The sequence below is a fragment of the Lissotriton vulgaris genome, chromosome 4_1 (genome assembly GCF_964263255.1).
Source record: "Lissotriton vulgaris chromosome 4_1, aLisVul1.2, whole genome shotgun sequence".
Lineage (NCBI taxonomy): Eukaryota > Metazoa > Chordata > Amphibia > Caudata > Salamandridae > Lissotriton > Lissotriton vulgaris.
In genome coordinates, this window is record NC_141691.1 from 1,592,641,931 (window position 1) to 1,592,669,617 (window position 27,687).

The 27,687-nt window shown below is 46.8% G+C and overlaps 1 protein-coding gene across 6 annotated transcripts in view; it reads left to right on the forward strand.

Moving 5' to 3' along the window:
* The window catches only part of CSPP1 (centrosome and spindle pole associated protein 1), a 1,363,238-nt gene that overhangs the window by 1,283,709 nt on the left and 51,842 nt on the right, over positions 1 to 27,687 (forward strand). The gene's annotated exons all lie outside the window — the stretch shown is intronic.

Consider the following 27,687-nt stretch of genomic DNA (forward strand, 5'->3'; position numbering starts at 1 on the left):
GGGTCAGTCCACCACCTCCCCTACCGCCACTGCCACCAAACTTTCCTAGTCCTGTGTTTCAGGCCCAACAAACGCCAGTGGGTGGCAGGATTCGCCATCACCTCCCCCACTGGCGCACTATCACCTCGGACAGGTGGGTTTTGCAGATTGTCCGAAGGGGTTACTCCCACCCCTTCAAGACTACCCCTCCAGCCATGCCGCCACAGTGCCACCGCATGTCGGGAGATCACTTGAAACTTCTCCAGTTGTAGCCCTATTGGCCAATGGGGCCATCGAGCGCATTCCGATGCCAAAAGAAGGTCGTGGTTGTTACTCCCACTACCTCTTGGTTCCAAAGAAGTACAAGGCCCTGCGTCCCATCTTAGACCTTCGGAACGTCAATCGCTTACTCTGGAAGGAGAACTTCAAGATGCCTACACTTGCTCAGGACCTGTCTGCCCTAGACCCGCAAGACTGGATGGTGGCGTTGGATTTTCAAGATGCTTATTTTCATATCTGCGTCCTGCCGGCCCACCGGCGTTACCTACGGTTCACGGTAGGCCACGAGCACTTTAAGTTCACTGTGCTCCCCTTTGGCCTTACTAGCACTCCTCTGGTGTTCATGAAAGTGATGGTGGTGGTCGCAGCTCATCTGCGCAGATCAGGGGTTTCAGTCTTCCCCTATCTCGAAGACTAGTTGTTGAAGGCGGGTTCGCCCCAATCAGTCATCTCCCACCTCCAGACTATGGCCGACCTCCTGCATTTGCTGGGGTTCTCCATCAGCATGCCGAAGTCGCACCTGATTCCCTCTCAGAAGCTTCTCTTTATAGGAGCGGTTCTGGACACATCGCACTTTCGGGTCTATCCTCCCGAACAGCGAGTTCGGGTCATTCTGATAGATACATCTGCCAGTGGATTCCTCACCTTGTGAATATCCCCCTGCGTCAGCAGCATTCGGAAATTCTTTTTGTAGGTTTGCGCCGACGTGGTCTGACGTCACAGAGGCACGGCATCGCGCGCGACTCCGCTGATGTCACCGACACCATAATAGGCCCACGCCGGCGTGATGACATCAGTTCCCTTTTTCCCGCGTCGTCGACGCTAACGGTTTTCTGGGATCGTACAGTTGCTTTATAGCAACTTTGTTACTTCGTGATTATTTCACTGTATCTTCGTCTTCTGTCGAGATGTCTTCGAAGAAGACTGGTTTTAAGTCTTGCGGGGAATGTGGCCAGACTATGTCCGTAACTGACCCGCATGAATGCTGCGTCTGGTGTCTAAGAAAATGATTCCGAAGGCCCTTCGGGAGAGAGAGACGAAGCTCCTCGTCGGGAGGCTTAAGAACAAAAAAGAAAAGAAGTCTTCGAAATCTCGGTCTCGACGTTCGAGGTCGAGGTCTCGATCGAGGTCGAGATCAGAGTCGTCATCTGCCCATGCTTCAAAGCCTTCTAGGAAGAAGCATAAGAAGAGGGGTCATGAGTCACGTCATCACTCAGGAAAGGACTCCAGTTCGCGACCGAAGTCGCAAGTGAGGCTTCTTCGAAAGGAAGTGGAGGTTTCGGCGTCGGAAGCTCAGGACACAGATGGTGAGGCTTCGCTTCCGAATTCGCCAGGGTCTCCGAAGCAGCAAGCGAACCCTTCTCCGAATCAGTCTAATCCTTCTGGTCGGGAGGATGAAGGTGAGGTGGAGGAGGTTGGTGATGATGAGGTGCAAGTGCCAGCGGGTTCATCGACCCCGGTGCCGCAGGTCGAGGAGGAGGTCGACTTCGTGACGACTCCTCCTCCTCGAGAGCAACCAGGTGGACCTTATCCTGGTCAGGATCCATCCCAGTTCCTGAATGCAATATTTGGAGTTTACTCCAGGGCGATGTACCCCTCTGGTGCACCTGTTGGTCCCACAGGTCCTATGGCATTTAACTTGGGCGTTCCCCAAGCTTATGCTCCTGCGCCCTTCATGCCGGCTCTTACACCGCAATGGCATTTTCCGACACCGGCGAAGCCTTCGAAGCCGTCGACGCCGCACCAGTCGACGCCGATTCCATCGACGCAGTGCGCACGACTCCGAGGCAGGATTCTGTTCGACCTCGACTTCGCCCGACTTGGGGTTCGATGCCGGCTCCGGCCCCGGCGGAGTCGGTTCCGGATCCGTCGGCTTCCTTTACTAAGGAGAGGTCAAAGCGTGAAGCCCAGAGACTTCTGGAGGAAGAAAGGTATCAGTTTGCTGATGCTGATGAAGGGGAGTTACAGGATTCTGATGATCCTTTCGATGACCTGAGAGAGGCCAGTGGGCTTGAACTGTCCCCTGAGTGAGATTTGGCTTCTGTGTCGGATGTACCTTCCAAAGATGTGATGCCATATCATGTTGTTATTAAAAAAGCTACATCACGAAGGGACCGATTTCGGTCCCAGAAAGCTGCACAGCCACCTCTTGGCTTGAATCCAATGAATTACATTTCTATTAATTCTTTTACTTGCTCATGTATTCCTTTTTCCTTTCATTTTTATCCTTGTTTAATCTTCTGTTCAATTCATTTTATCCAATATGTTGTACCATTCAAATTCCACAAAATCTCAAAGGCATGGGATTGATTCCATGTCATGTTTTATTGCGTAAGCCCAATGCATTTCAGGAGTAACACTCCCTTCGTCAAGGGAATCTAGAAATACACATCAATAAATATATTTAATCACATTATGTCAATAAGTTCATTGCGATGTGGTTTTACGTGACCGTTTTCAAAAAACAGATTGACTGGTCTCTACATCATGGGTTGCTAATAATACATTTTAACATTCATCTCTCGATTTAAAAACTTGCGGTATTCACTTAAATTACATGTCTATTGCTTTAAAAACCTGCAGTATTCACTTTAACTACATGCCTCTTTAGCTGGACCTGAGCACACCCCGTAACCGCGTTCTAGATAATACTGGTTTTTAACGAACAACAGTCATCATCAATCAAATTTAGTATGCTTACCATGACATGCTAGCAGAACATCAAGTTGAAATAATGGTTTCTCGTTTGTCTGCCTCCGTATAAGAACCGGAGATTACATCTCTTCTATTTATCTGGTGTTCCGATGGAAGCTGGTACTGCTCTTTGTGAGCCATGGTATTTCAGTATATTCCCGCCCACCATTATTACCTGCAGGTGATGAATCGCTTGCGTGAACCCTCCATTTAAAACAAATACAAGCTGTCTATATTGCGACGTTTCCCAGAGACTACTCGGAATCTTAGAATGCAATTCCTAATACATTAATTCACCTGGACTGTTTTCTTAAACCGTTGTTTCTTTTTTCAAATTAAAAGTGCAAACCACTCCACATTGAGGAACGTGTATCAGTCGTGTATTAAAGACATGAGTTCCAGCATAAATGCTTTTAACAAGATTTGTACTGTAATGCCTGCACATGTATAATGATATATTCTGTCTCAACATGGCATGAAACTCGTCCCATACATAAAATGTCCTTTGTGATGTCTGAATTAAAGTCCAAATTGTCACCGATTTTACTGACGAAGGGAGTGTTACTCCTGAAATGCATTGGGCTTACGCAATAAAACATGACATGGAATCCATCCCATGCCTTTGAGATTTTCTGGAATTTGAATGGTACAACATATTGGAAAAAATGAATTGCACAGAAGATTAAACAAGGATAAAAATGAAAGGAAAAAGGAATACATGAGCAAGTAAAAGAATTAATAGAAATGTAATTCATTGGATTCAAGCCAAGAGGTGGCTGTGCATCTTTGTGGGACCGAAATCGGTCCCTTCGTGATGTAGTTATTGTTGCAGCGCAATGAGACGAAGCGTAGAGAAAGTTTTGCACGCCCGAAATGTTTGAATGGACAAATTGGAGGAAATTAATTGAAAAACAAGATTACATAGGTGTGCATCTCATTCCCAGTGAACCCATGTTATTAAAAAGGCAGCAGGCTTATTGAATATCACTCTGCCCACTACAGAGTATAAGTCTAACCTTCTGACAGAAGTCCTACACTCACCTTCTTCCGTCATTGAGCCAATGCTGCCGTTTAATGATGCTTTGGCTTAACCCATCTATGAGGTCTGGAAGAAGCCTTTGACAGCTCCAGCTGTTTCAAGATCTGTGGCCAGGAGGTATAGGGTTGCGCCTGGTGACCCGGACTTTTTGTCAACACACCCTCTGCCTGAGAGTCTGGTTGTGCAGGCTGCCTGCTCGAAGAAGTCTGTAGGGGCCTTTCCGCAGGTTCCTGGGGAAAGGAGTCCAGAAAGCAAGACTAGGCAGCCAAGAAGGTCTTCTCTTCAGCCAGTATGGCGTTAAAATCTACGAACGCAACTTGTCTTATGGGACGGTACATCCATGCCTTGATGGATTCCGTAAAGCAGCTAGTGCCAAAAATTCCTGAGGTGGAGAGAAAGGATTTTTAAGAGGTAATTGCGGGCACTCAGGCTGCTGCGAGACAAGTTATACAGAGTGGGCTAGACACTACGGATTCAGTGGCGAGAGTCATGGGCTCTTCGGTGGCCGCTAGAAGAGCTGCGTGGCTAAAAACATCGGAGTTTTCTGGAGATGTACAGTCTGCTTTGATGGACTTGCCATTTGATGGCTCAGGATTGTTTGGCAAGAAAGCTGACGCTGCCTTGGAACGTTTCAAAGATAGTAGGGCCACAGCAAAATCTTCGGGACTTCAAACCAGGGGTACTACTGGAAAGCGCTTCAGAGGATTTGGAAGATCTTCCTTTCGATCCTATAAAACATCGCAGCAGCAGCCACAACAACAGCAGAATACGCTGTATAAGTCCTATAGAGGAAGACAACAAGCTCGTCCTAGAGGTCGTCAAGCCTCCTCCTCCTCCCCTTCCCAGCCCCATGCCACCGCAGCAAAGGAGCCCTAGATCTGCCATTCCGGATCATGTGGGCCCAGTTGGTGGCCGGCTTACCCATTTTCTACGAGATTGGGAATTGATTACCTCAGATCTTTGGGTTCTCAATCTCGTGGAGAATGGGTATGCTCTTCCCTTTCGGGAATTTCCCCCAAATTACCCTCCTTGCCAGGGTTTTTGTTTGGAGGACCATCTGCTGCTCCGGCAGGAAGAAGTCCTGGTTCTGTTCAGAAAGGATGCGATAGAGGTAGTACCAGAGCAAGAGAGGGGTCAGGGGTGCTACTCCCGGTATTTTCTGATCCCCAAGAAGGATGGCAGACTCCGTCCAATCTTAGATCTCAGGATCTTGAACCTTTACCTGAAGCAGGAGAAGTTCAAGATGCTCACCCTTGCACAGGTTCTTCAAGCGCTGCTGGAAGGAGACTAGATGGTGTCGATCGACTTGCAGGATGCGTATTTTCACATCCCAATCCTGAAGTCGCACAGAAAGTATCTCCGTTTCACGGTTGGTTCGCAACACTTCCATTTTGCGGTCCTTCCGTTTGGTCCTACTAATGCGCCTCGAGTCTTCACAAAGGTGATGGCAGTGGTACCTGCGCATCTCAGAAGGTCGGGGATACCTGTATTCCCGTATCAGGACGATTGGCTGATCAAAGCAGAATCTCCAGAGATAGTGCTCCATCATCTGCAAGAGACAACTCAGTTGTTGCACAGGTCGGGTTTTTCGATAAATGTACCCAAATCTCACCTGGTGCCCTTCCAGCGCAACCTGTTCATAGGTGCGGTACTGGATACAACTGTGTGTCGTGCATTCCCTCCTCCTCAAAGGATTTGCGACATACAGGAAATGATTCCTTTATTTTTCAATGGAGCGGTCGTTCCAGTCCTGAAGGTCCTTCGCTTGCTCGGTCTGATGGCTTCTTGCATTCTGTTGGTCAATCATGCACGCTGGCACATGAGGGCACTCCAGTGGTGCCTCCGCAGGCAGTGGTATCAACACAACGGAGATCTCAGGAAGTCAGTGAGGATCTCCAGCGAAACTGCAGCGGATCTGACTTGGTGGGGCGTGGAAGGCAACCTGTCACAAGGAAAGCCTTTTTATCTACCTCCATCAGTGGCCACAGTGATAACGGATGCATCCACTCTAGGGTGGGGTGCTCATCTGGGGGATCTGGAGGTCAAGGGTATTTGGTCTCCAGAGGAAAGGTTGCTTCACATCAACCTTCTAGAGATGCGGGCGATACGTCTGGCGCTCAAGGCCTTCCTCCCTTCCCTTCGCGGTCAGTCAGTCCAAGTCCTGACGGACAACACGACCGCGATGTGGTATGTCAACAAGCAGGGAGGAGTAGGGTCGCAGTGTCTCTGCAGAGAGGCTCTGCGTCTCTGGTCCTGGGTTCAGGACTATCAGATTCGTCTGATGGCTAATCATCTGGCCGGAGTTCTGAACGTGCGAGCAGAAAGTCTCAGTCTGCAGTTCTCCGCCGACCACGAGTGGAGGCTTCACCCGGAGGTAGTTCGTCGCGTCTACCGGACGTGGGGAACTCCTCGGGTGGACCTGTTTGCCACTCGCGAGAATGCTCACTGCCCGTCATTCTGAAGCCTCCAGTATCCGATGCAGGGAGCTTTGGGGGATGCGTTTCAGTTGAGTTGGGACTCGCAATTCCTTTACGCGTTTCCTCCCATACCCTTGATTCCTCAGGTTCTGAGGAAGGTCCGCCAAGACCGGGCCCAAGTCATATTGATCGCCCCGGATTGGCCAAGAAGGGTGTGGTATACAGATCTTCTCCACCTCTCCTCATGCCCTCCGCTCCGTCTCCCTCACAGGGCAGATCTCCTCTCCCAGATGGAGGGGCAGGTTCTACACCCCCACCTCCAGACTTTACACTTTCATGCCTGGAGATTGAACGGGGCAACCTGATTTCCTTTTCTCTTCCGCACGATGTGGTAAATGTCATCTTGTCGGCCAGGCGTGACTCCACCAAGTCCATTTATTCTTATAGATGGTCTAAGTTTGTTGCTTGGTGCGGGGAGAAGTCCGTTGACCCTTTAAGGGCTCATTTGTCCAATATACTCCAATTCGCACTTTCTTTGGCCCAGCAGGGTTTTGCAGTGGCAACTGTCAAAGGTTATTTGTCGGCCTTGTCGACTTTTCTTTGTTTGCCAGACCAGCCCTCTTTGTTTAAGTTTTCAATTGTTTTGCCTTTCATTAAGGGCCTAACGAATAAATTTCCTCCTACACCATTTATTGTAACTCAATGGGACTTGAACCTTGTTCTTACGTTTTTAATGGGTTCACCTTTTGAGCCTTTACACACATGTCCCTTCAGACTTTTGTCTTTCAAGACTGTTTTTCTGGTGGCAATTAAGTCCGGCAGGATTAAGTGAGCTTCAAGATCTTAGTTCCAAGCCCCCGTTTTTATCCATCCATGCTGAAAGAATGGTCCAAGGACCAGGGCTGCTTTTCTGCCTAAAGTGGTTACTCCTTTCCATCTGGGGCAGTCCGTTACCCTCCCTATCTTTTATCCTCCCCCTCACCCTTCCAAGGAGGAGGACCCTAAGAGGGCGGTGAGCTTTTACCTGGACAGGACACGGGAGTTCAGGTTGGATGACCAGCTGTTTGTAGGCTTTGCTGGCTGCAAGAAGGGGAAGGCGGTGCACAAGCGCACGCTCTCGAGGTGGATCATCCTCTGCATTAAGATTTGCTACGCCCTTGCGGGTAAGGACCCTCCAGAGGGTATAAGAGCTCACTCTACTAGAGCAAAGTCATCAACATCTGCTTTGTCTAGGGGTGTTCCTGTTGAGGACATTTGTAGAACCGCGACTTGGGCCTCTCTCCATACTTTTGCGAAGCATTACTGCTTAGATGCCGAAGTGAGGAGGGAGGGCCACTTTGCGCGTGCTGTCCTCCAGGATTATCTGGTATAGGAGAGTGGACACCCTCCTCCGGGAGTGGGGACTGCTGTGGGACTCTATTCACAAGTTGAGAAATCCACTGGCAGATGTATCTATCAGAAGAACAAGTTACTTACCTTCGGTAACGCTTTTTCTGGTAGATACAGTATCTGCCTGTGGATTCCTCACTGACCCACCCGCCTCCCCGTTGTCCACTCTTTTATACCTGAGTAACTATAATGAATTTTCTTTGTTTTCAAGGAATTGTTTATTACAAATGTTTATTTGCATTTGTTTCACACTGTGCGTGTTACCTTGATATTTGTTTATTGTGTATACTGTGTATATCTTTACTGTCATTGGTCCATCCGTGTGCCTCGAAGGCACTGAAAAAAGGGCGGAACTGATGTCATCACGCCGGCGTGGGCCTATTATGGTGTCGGTGACGTCAGCGGAGTCGCGCTCGATGCCTTGCCTCTGTGACGTCAGACCACGTCGGCGCGAATCTTCAAAAAGAATTTCCGAATGCTGCTGACGCAGGGGGATATTCACAAGGTGAGGAATCCACAGGCAGATACTGTATCTACCAGAAAAAGCGTTACCGAAGGTAAGTAACTTGTTCTTCGGGCTATGATTCCGATCTTTCGGCCTTTATCCTGGGTTTCGGTCAGGATGACCTTGAGGCTGCTGGGTCTCATGGCCTCCTCCTTCCTGCTGACATATCATGCCAGATGGCATATACGGGCTCTGCAGTGGGATCTGAAGTTCCAGTGGGACCTGTCTGATCTCGGAGGGCACTGCACAGCGGTTGCAGTGGTGGCTCACGAACCAACATTGGGTCAGCGGCAGATCCCTCTCCCTTCCCCAACCAGAGCACACAGTGGTGATGGATGCGTCTCTCCTGGGATGGTGCGGCCATATGGGAGAGACGGAGATAAGAGGTCTCTGGCGGAGTTAAGGCTCCATATCAACCTTCTGGAGCTCTGAGCGATCCTACTTGAGCTGAAGGCATTCTTTCCCTCTGTCAAGGGGAGTGTAGTGCAGGTGTTCACAGCAACACGACCGCAATGTGGTATTGCAGCAAGCAAGGCAGGGTGGGGTCCCATGTCAGGAGGCTCTGCGTCTCTGGACATGGCTGGAACGTCAAGGCATTTCCTTGACAGGTTCTTTGAACGCCAGGGCGAACAAACTCAGCTGCAGGTGCATGATGGATCACGAATGGCGTCTTCACTCTGAGGTGGCGCAAGGTCTCTTTCAACAATCCGGAGAGCATTGGTTTGATCTGTATAAGACTGAAGAGAACTCGCAATGTCATCTCTTCTGAGCATAGGAATGTCCAAGGCGGCACTCGCTCGGCGACGCTTTTCGTCACGAGTGGAGCTGCTGTCTATTGTACGCCTTTACCACTTCTACCCAGAGTGCTGAAGAAGATCAGGCGCAACCGGGCCCAAGTGATTCTTGTAGCCCCGGACTGGGCTCGAAGAGTTTGGTATCCCGAGCTACTCAGTATGAGCATAAATCCCCCGATCCGACTGCCTCTTCGGGAGGATCTTCTGTCGCAGCAGCAGGGGACGGTCCTCCACCCAAACCTGTCCAGCCTCCACCTACATGCGTGGAGATTGGACAGCAAGAGTTGATTTCATTTGACTTGCCTCCTGAAGTCTGTGATATCATTCTGGCAGCCAGGCGTCCCTCCACTAAATCGGTATACGCCTGAAGGTGGAACAAATTTGTGGCATGGTGCACAGCAAAGGCAGTGGATCCCCTTTCTGCCCATCTTTCAGAAGCCCTTTTGTTCCTTCTTTCTCTGGCCCAGCAGGGCTCTGCTCTGGGCACTATTAAGAGCTATCTTTCTGCAATTTCGGCCTTTCTCGGTCTCCCTGATCAACCCTCTCTTTTCAAGACCCCTGTTGTAAATAGATTTCTCAAAGGCATTACACACTTTTTCCCTCCTATTCCGTTTGTTATGCTGCAGTGGGACTTGAATCTAGTTCTTACTTATTTGATGTGATCTCTTTTTGAGCCACTTCACAACTGTCCTCTTCGTTTATTGACTTTAAAGACTGCTTTCCTGGTTGCCATCACCTCCGCTAGGCGCATGAGTGAGCTCCAGGCTCTTTCCTGTAAGACTCCCTTTCTCTCGATTCATCCCGATAAGTTTGTGCTACGCACTTGTCCTTCCTTCTTGCCAAAGGTTGTCAATGCCTTCCACATCCGGCATACTATCACCTTGCCCACTTTCTTTCCACCTCCGCACCCTTCGAGAGGAAGAGAGGCTCCATCCTCTGGACCCAAAACGTGCACGCTCATTCTACCTGAATCGCACACAACAGTTCTGGGTGGATGACCAGCTCTTTGTTGGCTACGTAGGCGCCGAGAAAACCGGGCTGTACACAAGAGGACTATCTCCGGCTGGGTCGTCTTGTGTATCAAGGCTTGTTATTCTCTAGCTAAAAAGTAACCTCCTGTGGGGTTGTGCGCTCATTCTACCAGGGCGACAGCAGTTACTACTACTGCATTGGGACGTGGTGTCCCCTGCAAGAGATCTGTCAGACAGCCACGTGGGCCTCGCTGCACACTTTTACTAAGCATTATTGCCTTGACAGTCAAGTCCGGAGAGACCGCTTCTTTGGCCGTTCTGTTCTCCGAGACTTTCTGGTGTGATCTTGGTTCGCAGACCCACCACCGGGGTTGGTTTAACTGGAGTATCTATTCTAAGGTAAGGAATCTTTCACTAACGTGTTTCTTTCAGATTAGCAAGTTACTTACCTTCGGTTACGATTTATCTGGAAGAAACATTAGTTAGTGATAGATTCCTTCCCGCCCCACCCATACTCCCTGTTCTGCAAACTGATTTCTAGGGTTAAGGTCGTCCCTTTCAGGGCCCTAGTTTCAATGCCCCAGTGTTCAGTATCTTGCATGGCTCTGCGTTCCTGGCGAGAAAGTCGTGTACAGAACGGACGTCAGTGCGCGTGGGCGCGCCTATGTAGCTCCAGCGACGTCATCTCGGCCACTACAACACCAACGACTTATGCAGAGCCACACGAGGACGCCTACCAACGCACAGGGGTACCGCTGACGAAAACTTTCTCGATCCAGTCTGACGCCTGGGGATAATTCTAAGGTAAGGAATCTATCACTAACTAATGTTTCTTACAGATATATCGTTACCGAAGGTAAGTAACTTGTTCGTCAGGTGTGAGCGTTCCAGTCCTGAGAGTCTTGTGATTCCTAGGTTTTCTGGCTTCCTCTAGTCTCTTAATCATGCATGCATGTTGCCACATGAGGGCCCGTAGTGCTGACTCTGCAGGCAGTGGATGAAGTACGGGGAGACCTGTTGGATTCCAATGTCGTCTCCCCCAGCTTTGCTGCAAATATAGCTTGGTGGGGGTACAAAACAAACCTGACATATAGGATGTCCTTTGCGCCTCCTCCGACCATGACGATGGTAGTGGGGGATGCTTCCACCCTAGGATGGGGAGCTCAACTGGAGGATCTGGAGATCAAGGGGCTCGGTTCTCCATAGAAACAGGTTCTTCATATCAACCTGCTAGAATTGTGAGCAATTCGGCTGGCGCTCAAGACCTTGTTCCCCCTTCATCGTGGGTCAGTCCGTCCAGATCTTAACAGACAACATGACTACAATGTAGTATGTGACTAAATCAAGGGGGAGTAGGGTCTCACCTGCCTTCTCTGGAGGCTTTGAGACTGAGGTCTTGAGCATACCGCTATTTCTTTCACTGCCACTCACATAGCAGGGTCTCTGAAAATCCGAGACAGTAGCCTGAGCCAGCATTATCTTGCCCATCATGAGTGAGTTTTCCACCTGATTGTAAGGAAACAGACTATTTGCAGGTTTCCAACCCCCACTTTTTGCCCCCATTTTGACTAGACTACTAGGTACTGGTGTAGTGGCTCTGAAATGCCATGATCCCTTCCAAACATTTTGAATGGCGTGCCCAACTTACTTGAAATTCTCTAGTATAGTGTCCTAGGGGTATCTAGAGCCTGTAAGCAGAGCTATCTCTCATAGACTGCAGCGCTAGTTGTGCCACCACAAGTACAACAGGGTAAAACATGGCTTCCTGTCTGCCACTGCAGATTGGAAAGGCAGTTTAAAACTGCTAATTCAATTTTCCTATTTAACTCCTTCCGAGATCATGACGGCCCCCGGCCGCAATTGGCATGTCTAGCACTGCGGCGGAATTCGCACCGCAGCCAAGGTGTTAAGGAATTGGCAAAACCTAAACCTCCCTTTTTATTAATGTATATGTCAAACCTAAGGTAGGCCTAACAAGCCATAAGGCAAGGTGCTGTATATTAATGAGTTGAACATGTACATTTATGTGTTTTAGCAGTAAAAACCCTAAATTGTTATTTTTATTGGGAAAGTTTAGTAGCCCCATTGACAAGTGCAGAGTTACAGGCGGACATCTCAACCCTGCTACATTCTGAATACTACAAAAGCTGGTACTGTAAGTTATCAAAAATCAGTGCCTTGAATCGGATTTAATGGTTAAATCAAATTTAATGTCACTGGTGGGCAAAATGCAACTTTAGAAGTTGCCACTGTACGTTACCCAAGAATTCTAGTGCCTGGTTACTATTGTACACGGGATCTGTCCTGCAGTCACCTTTCATGCCTCCTGGGAAACCTGTTACCAACTCCCAGGGCAGGAGACAATAGGGGCCTGCAAGGGAGAGGGGTGTTACCTACCTCATGCAGGAAGCCCAAAAGGCTAGCGTCAAAGCAGAAGCCACCTTTAAAGGGCAAATGGGAAGCACTTGGGAGAGGAGCTGCTTTATCCTCTGCATTAAAATCTGCTATGCCTGCCAAGAAGGAGGCACTAAAAGAAATCCGGGCCCATTCCACCACAACGGTCCTGGCTCTGGGTATCCTCATTGCAGAAATATGTAAACGCGGCCACACCTTTGCGAAGCATTATTGCCTTGATTTGGAGATATGCAGGGACTGGCACTTCGCTAGACCATCTTGAAAGATTTCCTGGTCTGAATCATCCATCAACCCTCCTCCTGGGCAGGGTACTGATGTGAAATCTGTTCTACAGGTGAGGAATCTGCAGGTAGAAATATCCATCTGAAGAAAAAGTTACTTATCTGTGATAACAATGTTTGTGGTGGATACTCTTATCTACCTGCAGATGGCTCACAGATTATTATTTAATTTTAATATTAATTTGCAGTCCTTCTGTTTGCTCTAACATCTGTCTCCCCACAAGTCTTCACAAAGGTGATATCTGTTGTCGTGGTGCATTGTAGCAGAGTTGAGGACTTTGGTAGTCTCATAAGCTGAATGACCCTAACTAGTGTTGCACCACCTGCAGTTCACAATGTCTTGTAGCACAAACAGGCCTCCTAGTGTCTCCTCTTCGTCAGGACAGAATTGGACACAGTCACCCTCAATTGCAACCCATCTCCCCAGTGGGTTTGGGACATTCAAGCTATGATATGTATGTTTCAGGAAGGAGCTCTGTTTCCGGCATTGACAGGCCTCCATCTTTTGGGCCTGTTCAAATCTTGAATCCTGCCGGTGCCCGACGTTTGATGGCACGTGCATGCACTTCATTGCATCTCCATTTTCTATGGGCCAAGCACTGTAGAGTCCTGAAGGGCATCATTCGAATATCCCTGAAAGCAGCTTGAGACCTGCAGTCCTAACTGATGTTGGACCATCACATATCAGGGAAACCATAGTTACCAATTCCTCCTGCCTTGTCTGTGGAAATCCTGCTTGGCCTCTGGGTGATTTGCTGTCCCTCAGTGTTGCTGCTTTTCGTCCACAGTCAATCGGGATTCTTTTTTTAATGGCCAAACTGGTTCTTTGGGCCAAGGTTTCTTTTCTGCTGAAGGTGGTGACTCTGTTTTTCATGGGCAGTGTATCACTCTAACGACATTCTTACATTCCTCATCCTAAAAGAGGGGGGGATAGACTGCATCACCTGTTCTGTCACAGGGCCATCCGTTTTTACATCAACAGACTCACTAGTACTGGATTGATGATCATCGTTTCCATGGCTGTCTTGAATCAGTGAAAAGCAAGGCAATTTAGGAGCTGACCATTTCCCTCTAGATTATGATGTGTATCAAGATCCGCTATGCTCTTTGCAAGAAGGAGACTCCTGAGAGAAGCACAGCTCATTCAATAAGGTCAAAGGACACTTCAGGTCTGATGTTCCTGTTCTGGATTTCCACTGGCCTGTGACATGGGCCTTGGTACACACCTTCACCAGGCATTGTTTCCTTGACTTTGAAGTTCATAGAATTGGCTATTTTGCCATATCTGTACTGTTATGTTAAAGTATTTGTACAGCACATGGCGGCCCCAGCATTGTGGTGTCCCAGGGCTAAAGTTGAACACAGAGCGAGGAGAAAACGAGAAAAAGTATGACTTCTTTGTGTGACTATCTCCTCCAACCCATTATCTTAGAGGTACTACTTTGGTATGAATTGAAGATCTGAGGGATCTACAGGCAGAAGTAGCTATCAGAAAAACAAGTTACTTACTAATTTTTCTGTTGACTAAAAAAAGCTTGTAAAGCGGCCTGCTATTCTCTGAAGAGTGTCCTGGCTCTAGACCTCAGAAGTAAAGCTATCAATCTGAAAGGTTGATAGGTAAAAAGACAGATCTTGAACTGTTCACAACATTTTTTGTCATTGGCAAGTGCCCTTAATGCGCAAGGCAGCATTTCAGTATTACCGGCGCATATAAAAGTTGTGAGTCTGAAGGTCCGGGACTGGAACCATTTTCGGGTTGTGTAATACGGGAAACTTGCTAAGACGTACAAATAGCGGAGAAGATACATCATCAACAAGAGTGTGCTATGCCCCATGGGATTGAGTGACAAGCTATTCCAGCGGCGTACGTCTCAATCAAGGGATAAGGCCAATGTTTTAAAATTAAGTGTTGAAATCAGGTCCGGGAGGTGAAATATGTGAATCCCTAAATATTTAAATGAGTTCCGTCAAAGATGGATGTTCTGGCACCAACATCGCCCCTCGGTGTCCCCTCTCACCTCCAATAATACAGACTTACTTGCAATAGAAGACTGGAGGCTTCGCTGTAGAGATGGAGGATCTCCAGGCAACGGGAGCCAGATGCCGGAGGATCACATAGAAAAGGAGTATGTCATCTGCATATAGACCTATCCAGTCTTTAGTTCCACTCTCTCACCTCCAGCCCAGTATCCGCACATCACAGCGTATTAGGCATGCGAGTGGTTCAATAGCCAGGGCGAACAATAATGGGGAAAGGGTACACTATGAAGTGTGCCTGTTTAGATTGAAAAGGAAGCAGACAGAATGCCATTCACCCGGTCCTGACTTTGGGGTTGTTATTGAGGAGATGGACCATCCTATGAAATGTTTTTCCCAAGCCTGCTCGCAGGAGGACCTCATCTAGGAAGTCCCAGGAGACTGTGTCAAAGGCCCTATAAAAGTCTTCAAGGAAAAGGGACAGGGTGCCGCTGGACCTTGTGCCTGGGAGAGAGCCGTCTGCACGCAACGAATGCAATGGTGAGTGCTCCTGCCCGGCATGAACCCACATTGATCTTAATGTCTGCGTTAAAAAGCGAGATCGGGTGGTAGAAGGAGCACTGGTCCAGAGGCAGGTCTTCCTTGGGAATGAAGACAATAGTCCGGTCCAGGTCAGGAGGAACGATCTCCGCTGTAACACTTTTGCAAGGACGTTCAAAGTGGGGTGTTAGAATGGTATGGAACTTCTTATAATATTCAATGGGATAGATGTCTGGGTCCGAGGTTTTCCTGGATTAGAGTCCAGGTATGGCTTGGTCGACCTCTTGTCAGAAGTGGAGAAGTGTGACTCACTGGTTAGAGGAGGCAGACCCTGATGCAGAGGTCAGACCCGGGTTCAATTCCCGACGCGGCAGGGTCTTGAGCTCAAATGTCCACGGACTTGATAATTCTCGCCTCGGTGCCTACTCGAATCATGGGTTCACACTCTGCAACTCTGGGCAATAGCTTGCTTAATCTCCACTACGGCCCTACCGCGATGGGATGCCGCGTGTTCACCTTGGGGATGCCCAGTAGGGGTTATCTCGCAGGGAAAGCCAGGACGGGTTCCCAAAGCAAGCGCTAAGAGACCTGTCGGTGATTTGGCGCTATATAAAATCGAAATTAACATAACATAACATAACATTAAAAGGTGGTCTAACTCATGGGCCAGAGATTGCAGAATAGAGGGCATTGCAATATCCCAGAGAGTAGGTCTCTCTCCGATGGGGGCATTGGACACTGTGCAGAGAGGACTTAGTAGAATGTTGCAAAGACCTGAGCAATTGTTGGCAGCTCCTCCTAGAGGTCGCCGGCTAAGCCCCTGATGGCAGGCACAACTCTAGATAGAGACATTGCGGGTCGCCAGCCAATACACCAGCTTACTGGACTTGTCACCAGACTCATAAACGCTTTGGTTCGAGGACCTCCAGCATTCTTTGCCTCCTCAAGGGAGACCTGTCACAGATTGGACTGCGCTAGTGCCAGGAGGCGCTGCGCCGGATTGTGGGGATCAGTGCTCCAAAATGAGTATTTGGGTTTCTAGGTCTGCCACACGCTCTTGTTGCAGAGATTCCTGCTGTCTCGCGTAACCTTTCAACTGTCCTCTCAAGAAGGGTTTGCTCTATTCCCACAGCGTTGTCGCTGACGACACAGAGCCCTCATTAGCTCAAAAACAGGCTTGCAACTCCTCCTCTACGAAAGAGGCACGTTCTGAAGCTTTCAGATGCCACGCACTAAACCTCCAGATAGGATGCGGAGCCTTCGGTTAAATGCCTATTCCGCCAGTAGGAGGGCATGATCAGATATACCAATCCTCCTATATTTTAAGTTCCGCATACGTCCCTTTGCCTCCTTTTTTCATTATTGTGAGGTTAAGTATCTCATGCACACCAACCATGTTTAGTTGATTTTGAGGTTTAAGCCTTTCGGTGTTGCTAAGAAGGGACCACCTCACATGCAAAAGGATGTGGGTTTTCCAGGGTCATTGGAGCTAGAATTATGCTCAGACTGTTCCTATATCAGAGATATGTAAGTCGGCCAGCCCATTATTTAGGCATTACCATGTTTACTATGATTCCGGAAAAGATGCTATGGTCGGTCAAGAACCCCTAAGCCATTTGTCTGCATAGATTTTGTTATCCTTAATTTGCCTTCTACAGTCTTTATTAGGACCTCGATATTCTCTTATGCATTTAAAAGATACTAAAGAAAATCTCTTTAAGGAGAACACACTATTAATGACGTTATCCTAGTTCTGTTTCATGTGTATTTTTCATAATTCATTAACAACTCACCCATCTCCCCATAAAACCTGGAGAGCATGTAGTGCTACTTCTGAAACTGTTTCCTGTTTTGTTTTTTTCACTATACTGGTGTGATTTAAAATGTTTTTATTTGATCTGCTATATAGGTATGCAGTGTAGATTGTTTTTTAAAAAATTTTTTAACTAAAGGTTTTCTTTCAAAAATGTGTTTTGGGATCACATGAGTAGGCAGTGATGTTCTGTTTATAAATCCAAAGATGGCAATGTAGTTTTACCCTTAAGTTACCTTTCCTTCTTACTCCATCAATCATCTTAGACTCCCTTCCTGTGGTCTCAAGGGATGTCCTTCTGGGCTAGTATGAGACTAGTCAGGAGTACATTTTTACAGTGCAAAGTAAGAGCAGTTTGGAAATTTATGCTCATGTATTGTCTTCTGTGTCACGTCACACCCGACAATACTTCACCCACTGTCCTTAGATCAGACCAGTGCTTTAAATGGGCCGGTACTGCTCGGTACGGAGTACCAACACTTTTTTATTTTGAGGAGGAGAGTACCAGCACTTCTCCTGAGAAATGCAATACTTTTAATTGCATAGTACCGGCACTTCTCAGAAACAAGCAGGTACTTTGCTACAGAGTACCTGCACTTTTATTTTTCCATTTCAAGCACTGGATCAGACCCATATCTCTAGTTTAGGATATCTGGCACTGATGTGGTACTTTGAGTATAGCCTTTTCATATACATTTATTCCTCAAGCATCTTGTGCCTTTAGTGGACAGATTTCCTCTCTCTGCTGAATTTCCTCTGCTTGGTTTTGGCCTCCACTGATATAAAAGATCACTGGATTCAAGAAATGCTGGTTCTATTTTTTCAATCTGGTACCAAAACTTTGCTTGTCACAGTTAGTGGTGTCACAATGAAATACTGACTTTTCTTCGTGGAATGAGTTACAGTGGCCGCATACAGTAGATGGAGCTTGATTGTACAGATAAACTCAAACCAGGGGAAAGCAAACTGATTCTATACCCCCAGTGCCGATTGCTCACTGAGGTAAAGCCAACCTTGATCCTGTGCTGGCTACCAAGATATTGGAGTATCATATTTCAAGACCAATTAGTTGCGTCTGGTGAACATGAACAATAAAGCTGGCCTCTGGCTGTTACTGAAGCTTTCATAGACTGTCTGTCTCTCCTGGAAACTGCAGGGCAGGCATGTTTGGGTCTCTTGATGAAAGTGTTGATGATCTGAAACCACATACCGCTTACACCGGGACACACCCAACCCTTCTAGGAATCTAGGTGACTTTTAGAATATTGGAGGTCTGTAATGGCTCCATCCCTCTTGTTTTTCCTACATCTCTTAGGCCTGATCTTGCTTCTAGGAAACTGACTGTTGGAGGCAAATGAGCTGCAGCTCTCACACTGAGCATTAGATCGCCACCTGGTGTTGGGCTCGGATGATTGCATGTTGTTGTCGTCTTGGAAGAAGTCTTTGTATTCACAAGATAGGTGACTCCTCCTTTGGACGATAGTGCGCATGAGCATCGACCATCCTTAGATTGGTTTTTTCCGCCACTGGGTTCGGATGTAACTTTTCCGCTCCAGTTCGAAATGTACTTTCTAAGTAGTTTGACATGAAAAAATGTACTTAAATTCTTCTAAACAACTTTCAACATCTTAACCATCAACTCTATTTCATCATCTTGATTCCGGTCGTCGGCGCGGGGTGTTGGCCCTATCCATGCTGTGAGGCCTACAGCTCATGGAAAGGACGCCGTTCAAGAAATGCCCCTAGTGTGGAGACACATTTCCGCACAGTGACCATCACAAGGTCTGTAACCTGTGCTTATCACTTGAACACGACGAGTCCAGCTGTCCAGCCTACGCATCCTTTCGATCCAAGAAGAGCATTCGAGATCGAAGAGCCCGTCGACACATCATGCAGAGATCAGCTCAGGAGCCGGTAGACATCTTCAACGATGGTCCAGATGTCCCAGAGGAAGATTCAGAAGATCTCAAAATCGTATCTGCTGCAGATGACTCCGATGACTCCATCCCTTCGGGTCAACGCGTGAGTACTACTGCCCCTTCCCCAACCTCTCCACCGAAATCGAAGGCAAAGGTCAACATTCCGCCTCCTGGGCCCAGTCACGACCGGAAACCTACTTCAGAAGCCCCGCCTTCGAGCCCGGCTCCGAAGAAAATCCAAAAGCCTTCCGGTAGCTCGGGACCGAGCAAACCGCATGTGCCGATACCACCAGCTCCCTTGAAACCGAAAGAAGTCCCGGTTCCGACGCTTCCAAACTGACGAAACCAGCTTTGGCTCCAAAACCAAGATCTTCGGAGCCGAAACCTACACCAAAGGAATCTGCTACACCTCCTAAGGCTAAAGATAAAGAAAAACAACCATGCTCTGAACCGAAGAAATCGGCGTCGACAGCTGTTCCTCCAGAAGAGGAGCTTTTTCATCCGGATCCTAAGCAGAAAAAGATCTATATTGATCCAAAGACAGGACATGTTACTACTGTACCATATAGAAAGAGGAAGTTAGGCACAGCACCTGCTCCTCCAGTGCCTGTGAAGAAGAAGGACTCTGCCACATCGCCTATGCACCCTTCTTCTCCTATACCACCTTCTATCCCACCTCCTCTTCCTAAACCTATCCCACCTCAAAATTCTCCACCTCATACACCACCTCATAATGATGATGATGATATTATGGGGGGGAGGGGATGACCCAAATGACCCATATACCTACCCAAGTGATCCACTTGATTGGGAGTACTCGGTCCCACAGGATGTACTAGATATCCCAGAACCAAATACATACCCCTCCAAACCATCTCCTCCAGAAGATAATACTGGGTTTGGACACTTAATCAATAGAGCTGCCATCTATCATGGTGTCACATTGCATTCAGAGGAAGAGGAAGACTTTTCACTAGATACTTTTGAATAATCCCAAAAGTCAGTTCAAATACTACCTATGATTAAAGGGGTAATTAAGCATGCCCCAGAAGTGTTTAAAGATCCTGTACGTGCCAGGATCATAAACCCCAGATTAGAAAAGAAAGATAAGCCTGCTCCTGCAGTTCCTGCCTATATTAAGGGACAGCTACCCTTAGATTCCCTAGTTGTTTCCAACGCTAGAAAGCGCGCTAACTCCCAAACCTCAGGTTAAGCGCCACCTTCTGATAAAGAATCTAAAATGATAGATGCTTCAGTTAAAAGAATAGCTGCGTATAGCTAACACACAAGCGCTCCTCGCAGGATATGACAAGGCTGATTATGATCAGTTAGAAACACTTTTAGAGCATCTACCTGACCAATATAAAGCAAAAGCAAATGATCTTATCCAAGAGGGTAAGCTAATCTCCAATGCATCAATCAAATGTTCACTTGATGCAGCAGACACTGCATCTTAAACAATAAACACTAGTTTGCTCCTTAGACGCCATGCATGGCTACGCATCTCAGGCTTTAAACAAGAGGTGCAGACTACTATTTTAAATCAGCCATTTAACCAACAGCAGCTTTTTGGGCCCGCTGTAGACACAGCACTTGAAAAGATGAAAAAGGACACTGACACTGCCAAATCTATGGGAGCTTTACAGTCCCCACAAACACGAGGCTCCTTTCGTTGCTCCTTCTACAGAGGAGCCTCCAAACAAGCTGGAGCAGACAATTCAGCTTCCTTTAAAGTCAATATACAAACATCCTCCAATAGAGGATATTTTAGAGGAGGATACAGAGGAAACAACAACAAGGGAAGAGGTCGAGGTAATAACAACAATGGAACCTCTCCCACCACAAAACAGTGACTTCCTTCCGCTCCCCCGACAGCATTCCACTCCTGTAGGGGGGAGACTAACACAGTTCCTACCTGTCTGGAATTCCATCACAGGAAATTGGAAGTCCCTGTAGTAATTGTAGCAGACTAGGATCGCTGAAATAATTTTGGGGGGGGGGGGGTTCTGTAGGGTAGTAGGGGTGTTACAAAACAAGCTTCATAGCTAAGTCAAAGCAAGTAACTAAAGTACACTAAAGTAACTGGCACATACACCTAAAATATAAAAATAATGTGCAAAATTTATTTTCAGCCTCCCAACTGGGTTACATTCTAAAACATAATACAAAACATTTAAAATACCACCTAAAGTGGTAACACAATCTATAAAATTACAGTCAAAGTGAACACTTAGCTATGAAGCTTGTTTTGTAACACCCCTACTACCCTACAGAACCCCCCCCCCCCAAAAAAAATTCTTTCAGCGATCCTAGTCTGCTACAACTACTACAGGGACTTCCAATTTCCTTTGACTGAATATCCCCCTCCCTGGTATACGTGACAGGGGAACCTCCCGTTTTTTGAGGTGGAATTCCATCACAACAGACAAGTGGGTAAGACAAATTATCCAGTATGGTTACTGCCTAGAACTTACAGCTACCCCTCCACATATACCACCCAGACAGCGTTCAATGTCCACAGAACATCTTACACTGCTCAAACAAGAAGTTCTCTCATTGCTTCAAAACATCAAGGCACAGGGGTTTATTCGCTGTATTTCCTAATACCCAAGAAGGACGGGACACTAAGACCAATTCTCGATCTCAGGCCCCTCAATCTGTATATACACTCAGATCATTTTCACATGATCACATTACAACTAGTGCTCCCATTGTTGCAACAAGGCGATTTCCTTACTACACTAGATCTCAAGGACGCCTACTTCCACATTCCCATACATCCTTCTCACGGAAAGTATCTAAGGTTTGTACTAGACGGACAACACTATCAGTTCAAAGTCCTTCCATTCGGGGTCACAACTGCACCAAGATTGTTTACAAAGTGCCTAGCAGTAGTAGCAGCACATCTCAGAAGACAACACATCCATGTCTTACCATATCTAGACGACTGGCTGATAAAAGCCAAATCATTCAATCAGTGTGTCCAACACACTCGTCAGACAATTCAAACATTGCACAACTTAGGGTTTACAATCAACTACACCAAGTTGCATCTCCAGCCCTCTCCTGTACATCAATATCTAGGGGCTACGATAAACACTTCTACAGCTCTGGTTTATCCTAGTCCAACCAGGATACAGAGCATTCAAGCCTTAGTCACAAGGTTTCAAGACCAGCTTTGTCTCCCAGCCAGAGTGTTCATGCAACTCATAGGCATGATGGCATTTTGCATTTTTATTGTACCATATGCAAGACTTCAGATGCGTCGATTACAAGAATGTCTAGCACATCAGTGGAATCAGGCTCAAGGACAACCTACAGACCTGGTGTTGGTGGACAGCCGCACACATCGCTCTCTGCAGTGGTGGAACACCAAAAACTTGTCCAGAGGGCAGCCGTTCCTCGAACCTGTTCCACAGATAGTACTTATAACAGACGCATCTCTTGCAGGATGGGGAGCCCATCTCCTAGACCATACAACTCAGGGAAGATGGACCACTCAACAAAAAAAATCCACATCAATCACCTAGAGCTGCTAGCAATATTCCTAGCATTAAAATCCTTCCAAATACATGTACAGAACAAAGCTGTCTTGATCCGGACGGACAACATGACAGCCATGTACTACATCCCAAAACAAGGAGGCACACATTCTCTGCAACTGTCGCAGCTTGCACAGAACATTTGGAGATGGGCCATTCCACAAAAAATATATCTACTAGCAGAACATCTTCCAGGAGTTCACAATCAGATTGTAGATCTGTTAGGTCGACAGACACAACAGATTCACAAATGGGAACTACATCCGCAAATTCTTCTACCATTCTTTCACAAGTGGGGTCAACCAGACATAGATCTGTTCGCCACACACGAAAACGCAAAATGCCCAACCTTCACCACCAGGTTTCCACACCCGTTGTCCAAAGGCAGATTTGCGTACGCTTTTCCGCCACTCCCACTAATCCCACTAGTAGTATGCAAGCTTCGACAACAGTCTCTCAAACTAATCTTAGTAGCTCCCACATGGGCTTGCCAACCAAGGTTCACAGCACTGCTAGAACTCTCTCTAGTTCCACACCAAAGGCTGTGTCTAACAGCAGCCATGTTAACGCAGAACCATGGAGACATCAGACATCCAGATCCAAGTCAACTGAATCTGGCGATCTGGCTCCTGAAGTCGTAGAGTTTGGTTACCTTAACCTGCCACCAGACTGTATGAATATCATTAAGGAAGCCAGGCGACCTACTATTAGAGCTTGCTATGCTGCAAAATGGAAAAGATTTGCCATTTACTGCACCAATAATCAAATTAATCCTCTGGATGCTTCCATCCAGAATATCATTTGCTATCTTCTACACTTACAAAGATGTAATCTAGCATATTCTTCTATACGTCTACATCTTGCAGCACTTGCTGCGTACTTACAAAATAGACATTTGTCATTATTTAGAGTGCCTGCATTTAAAGCATTTATGGAAGGATTAAAAAGAATCATTCCTCCTAGGCTACCACCCTCTCCAGTGTGGAACCTAAACAGTGTTCTTACCAGGCTCATGGGACCCCCTTTTGAACCTTTACACAAATGTAAATTGCAATTCCTCACGTGGAAAACCGCTTTCCTTGTAGCTATTACCTCTCTTGAGAGAGTGAGTGAGGTTCAAGCTTTCACTATACAAGAACCATTTTTACAATTGCATCGTAACAAAGTGGTCCTAAGAACAAATTCCTTCCTAAAGTCATTACTCCATTTCATCTAGATCAATCAGTGGAGTTGCCAGTGTTTTTTCAAAACTCAGACTCTGTAGCAGAAAGAGCTCTACACACTCTAGACGTGAAAAGAACCCTTCTCTATTACATTGACAGGACTAAATCCTTTCTCAAAACAAACCAATGTTTGTAGAATTCTCTCCACCACATAAAGGCAACCCCATCTCTAAAGCTGGTATTGCAAGGTGGATTGTAAAATGTATAGAAATATGCTATCAAAAGGCAAAACGCACATTAACAATTCTTCCTAGAGCACACTCCACACGCGAACTAGGAACCTCAATGGCTTTCTTAGGGAACATTCCCCTAGAAGACATCTGCAAGGCAGCAACATGGTCTACATCATATACCTTGACTAAACACTACTGTGTTGATGTGCAAGCCAAGCAGCAAGCTGCTGTAGGCCAAGCTGTCCTCCAAACTCTTTTCCAAACTACTGCAAAAGATACAGGTGACCACCGCTAGGGGAGATACTGCTGTATAATCGATGCTCAGTGTGAGATCTGCAGCTCATATGCCTCGAACGGAAAATGCTACCTACCAGTATGCATCTGTTCTTGGCATGTAGAGCTGGAGATTCTCACACTCCAACCCGCCTCCCCGGGACCTGTACCAGTTCTATCTTACTTAGACATACACGCATGGACATCCTTTTTTCTTTCTACTAACTCCATCATTTCCCATCATTGCGAAAAACAATCTAAGGATGGAGTCGATGCCCATGAGGACAACAACATGCAATCATCCGAGCCCAACACCAGGTGACGATCTAATGCTCAGTGTGAAAATCTGCAGCTCTACATGCCAAGAACAGATGCATACTGGTAAGTAGCATTTTCGTTACAACGCGGCTTCAAGCACGCGTTCTGTTTCATCGCAAGCTGCACACAGCTTGATGTAACCACGCGTATGCGTGGTTAAGGCCGTCGGTATTCTAGTTACTGGCTGGCTGGGAGAGGAATTGGAAAGGAGGGCCTGCAACAAGGTAAGTTGGGCTAGGGCTGGGGGGGGTAGGTTTAAAGGGCGAGGCCGGTTATAGGTCTCAGGGCAGAGGGGTGAGGAGGGTTAGGTTAGGGGCCAATTTTAGGGATCTTGTCACAGAGCTGCGGTCAGGGTAGGTTTTAAGGTAGGGGAAGAGGTTTAGGGCTCAGGAAATGGGGTAGTTTACAGGTCAGGGGGCAGTGTTTAGTGCTCAGTGCAAGGGGGTTCGGGGTAGGTTTTAAGTGGAAGGAAGTGTTTTAGGGCTCAGGTCAAGGGGACAGTTTTTAGGACAGGGTGAGTCAGGTTAGTTTAATTTTTAAGGATTGGGGTCGTTTTTAGGGCTGGGTGGTCGGGTTATTGGGCAGGGGCCAGGACTTTAGGACTCAGGTGGAGGGAAAGGTGTGTTAACTTTACCACACAGCCCTTTACCAAACATACCTTTACCACGAAAATGCGTGGTAAAGGCATGTGTTGGTAAAGGCATACGTGGTAAAGGAATGCATTTTTGAGACGCAATCGTGGTTCGGGCTGTATGGTAGAGGCATGCATGGTTCAACCATGCGTGCCTCTGTGATACAACCCTATTTCCCTTCTTATATCTATAGTGTTACGGTAAGGAGATCCTGTATATGACAGTGGTGCCCCACCCTCAAGGTCACCGGTATCCAAACCTTTATTCCTTGTCTCACTCCTTGAGGCGCCATAGAATCCCTCAGCAGCACAGATGCTGGTGTGTCTGCTGATCCAAAATGCCTCACAGTCACCCCGTCTTGCACAATGTTGTGAAACATTAATTTTCATTCATTTGCTAATTGAAATTACTCTTAGCATTTGCCCCACTTTGTGCCTGTTGCCCTCATTTTGTTGAGACCACCAGCGGCTTTGAGCCAACAGACTACTCTGCCAGGACTCATTGAGGGAAATGGGTCAATGGGGAGATTAACAAGACTCTACTTTAAAGAAAAACATTACTATCTCCCATACTTTGGCTGGTTTCACAATGATTTGAGCAGGTCTCAGTTCTGCTGTGCCATCCTTGATGAATCATGTGTTTCTGACTTCTGCCCTTTGCAGCACAGCCAGTAAAATAGTCAAGTTGGAGTAGAATTAAATACCAGCATTGGCATAGCGAATAGGCCTCGCTTTTGGGACCTTATAAGTGTTTAGCCATGCAACAGTTAATGTTGTTGCAGTAAGGATATTGTGCTGCATAACTAAATACTTTTAAGGTCCCAAAGGCGAGACTTATTGGCTATGCCAATGCTTGTATTAGGTGTAGGAGGAAATATGTCTTCCTTGTACTTGAAACTGCCCAATAATAGCCACAAAATATGTGTCAAAATGAAAAATATTTGACCCGTTGCCTCACGTCAGCAGCTTGGAGGCTTCATTTGTGCTAAGAGAGAAGAACAGTCTTCTGATGCATTAGCCTTCACTTCTCGGTACCCTGGACAATACTTGAACACAAACAAACATCGATCAAGGTAACAGTGAGTTGTTTCATGATTAGGAGCATTTACCCTGCAACCTCATTGCCTTAAAAGATGAACCTGCAAGGTTTACTTATCAATCTCCCACGAGTTATATCTCATATCCTTAGTTCTCACAGGGTTTGAAAAATTCAGGATAAAGAAGGCAAAGACTTTTCTCTTGCTGGGGGATGTCCTTACTTTACACTGACAGATTTCGAGCAATCGTGCATTAGCCATTATGTTCTGTTTTCCAAGATTACCAATATGAAACCTCTAGCTCTGCAAAACCATGCACCAAACATGCACCTTGGGATGAATAGGACAACTGCCATAAACTGTTTGCCGCAGACCAACAAGCATAAAAGTGAAAGATCCTACAGAGTAGGGCTGGAAAATCTCCCCCGAACTCTGTTCATTTGCACCCTTGCAGAGGAAAATAAACTGCTTCCATCAAAACTTACATTTTTGCTTTGACAGTTAAGCAAATCTTAAAACAAACCATACAAGGAAGTTAAAACAATAAATGCACACCGAAGTGCGCAAATGTTCTGCCTCCCAACCCTCCAGTACTTAAGATGACACCAGCAAATTACAGAAACACTAGTAAAGTTTCTGCAGGGGCGTCGAGTAAATGGAATACAAAGGCACGGGGTTTAAACAGCGCCCCTGCACATACGCCTCCGGTCTGCCTTGTGATGTATGTGTTAAAGGCGCCATAGCCCAATCAAGAGAGAAACGAAAAAGTCCTCGGAAAACGACGTTCAGGAGGTTTGTGGGTGTGCATCGCTTTTCAGACAACTGCAAATTAACCAATGAGGTGCTTTTCCTTTTCCCCGTTGGACAATGGTCTGATAGTTTGCTTTTTCCATTTCGTTGCCCTCTGCCAGCTGAACCAAGTTGGAGGTAGAAAGCAGCATTTAATTGTCCGATGGCAGGAACTGGTCGGGGAGGGGTGGAGCGAGGCGCGCTGCATTGGAGAGGCAGAGCAAGGTGCGCACGCAATCGCCCGCTGCTGGCCAAGCCTTTGGTAGCAGCACTTAAAAAACCTGCTTACAAAATGTCTCGCAGAGCAGCGCATGCGCCTACTCAGCGAGACCTAAAAAAGCAAGAGTGCAGCTGAAAGTAAGCTCTTCTTGTTAAGTTTAAAAAAACCTTTTAGAATGGCAGCTTATGAGCATGTATCTCTTTTTGCTTTCCTTCTCGGTCTTCTGATGTCTTTGCAACTCTAAACTGAGGGAAGAGTACCACTACATCATGTTCCTTCCTACCAATGTGTCCAATAAATGCTTAAACCCTTTCACAACGAAATTCCACACATACCTTGTAAGACTGCAATGTGAAAATGTGGAAGAAAATGGCTTCCAAACTGCAAGTAGAATTCACAGAAAGTTGTGCACATGGTAAATAGACGATACGTTATATATTTGCTGAGGTAATCCCTTGACCAAGTGGAC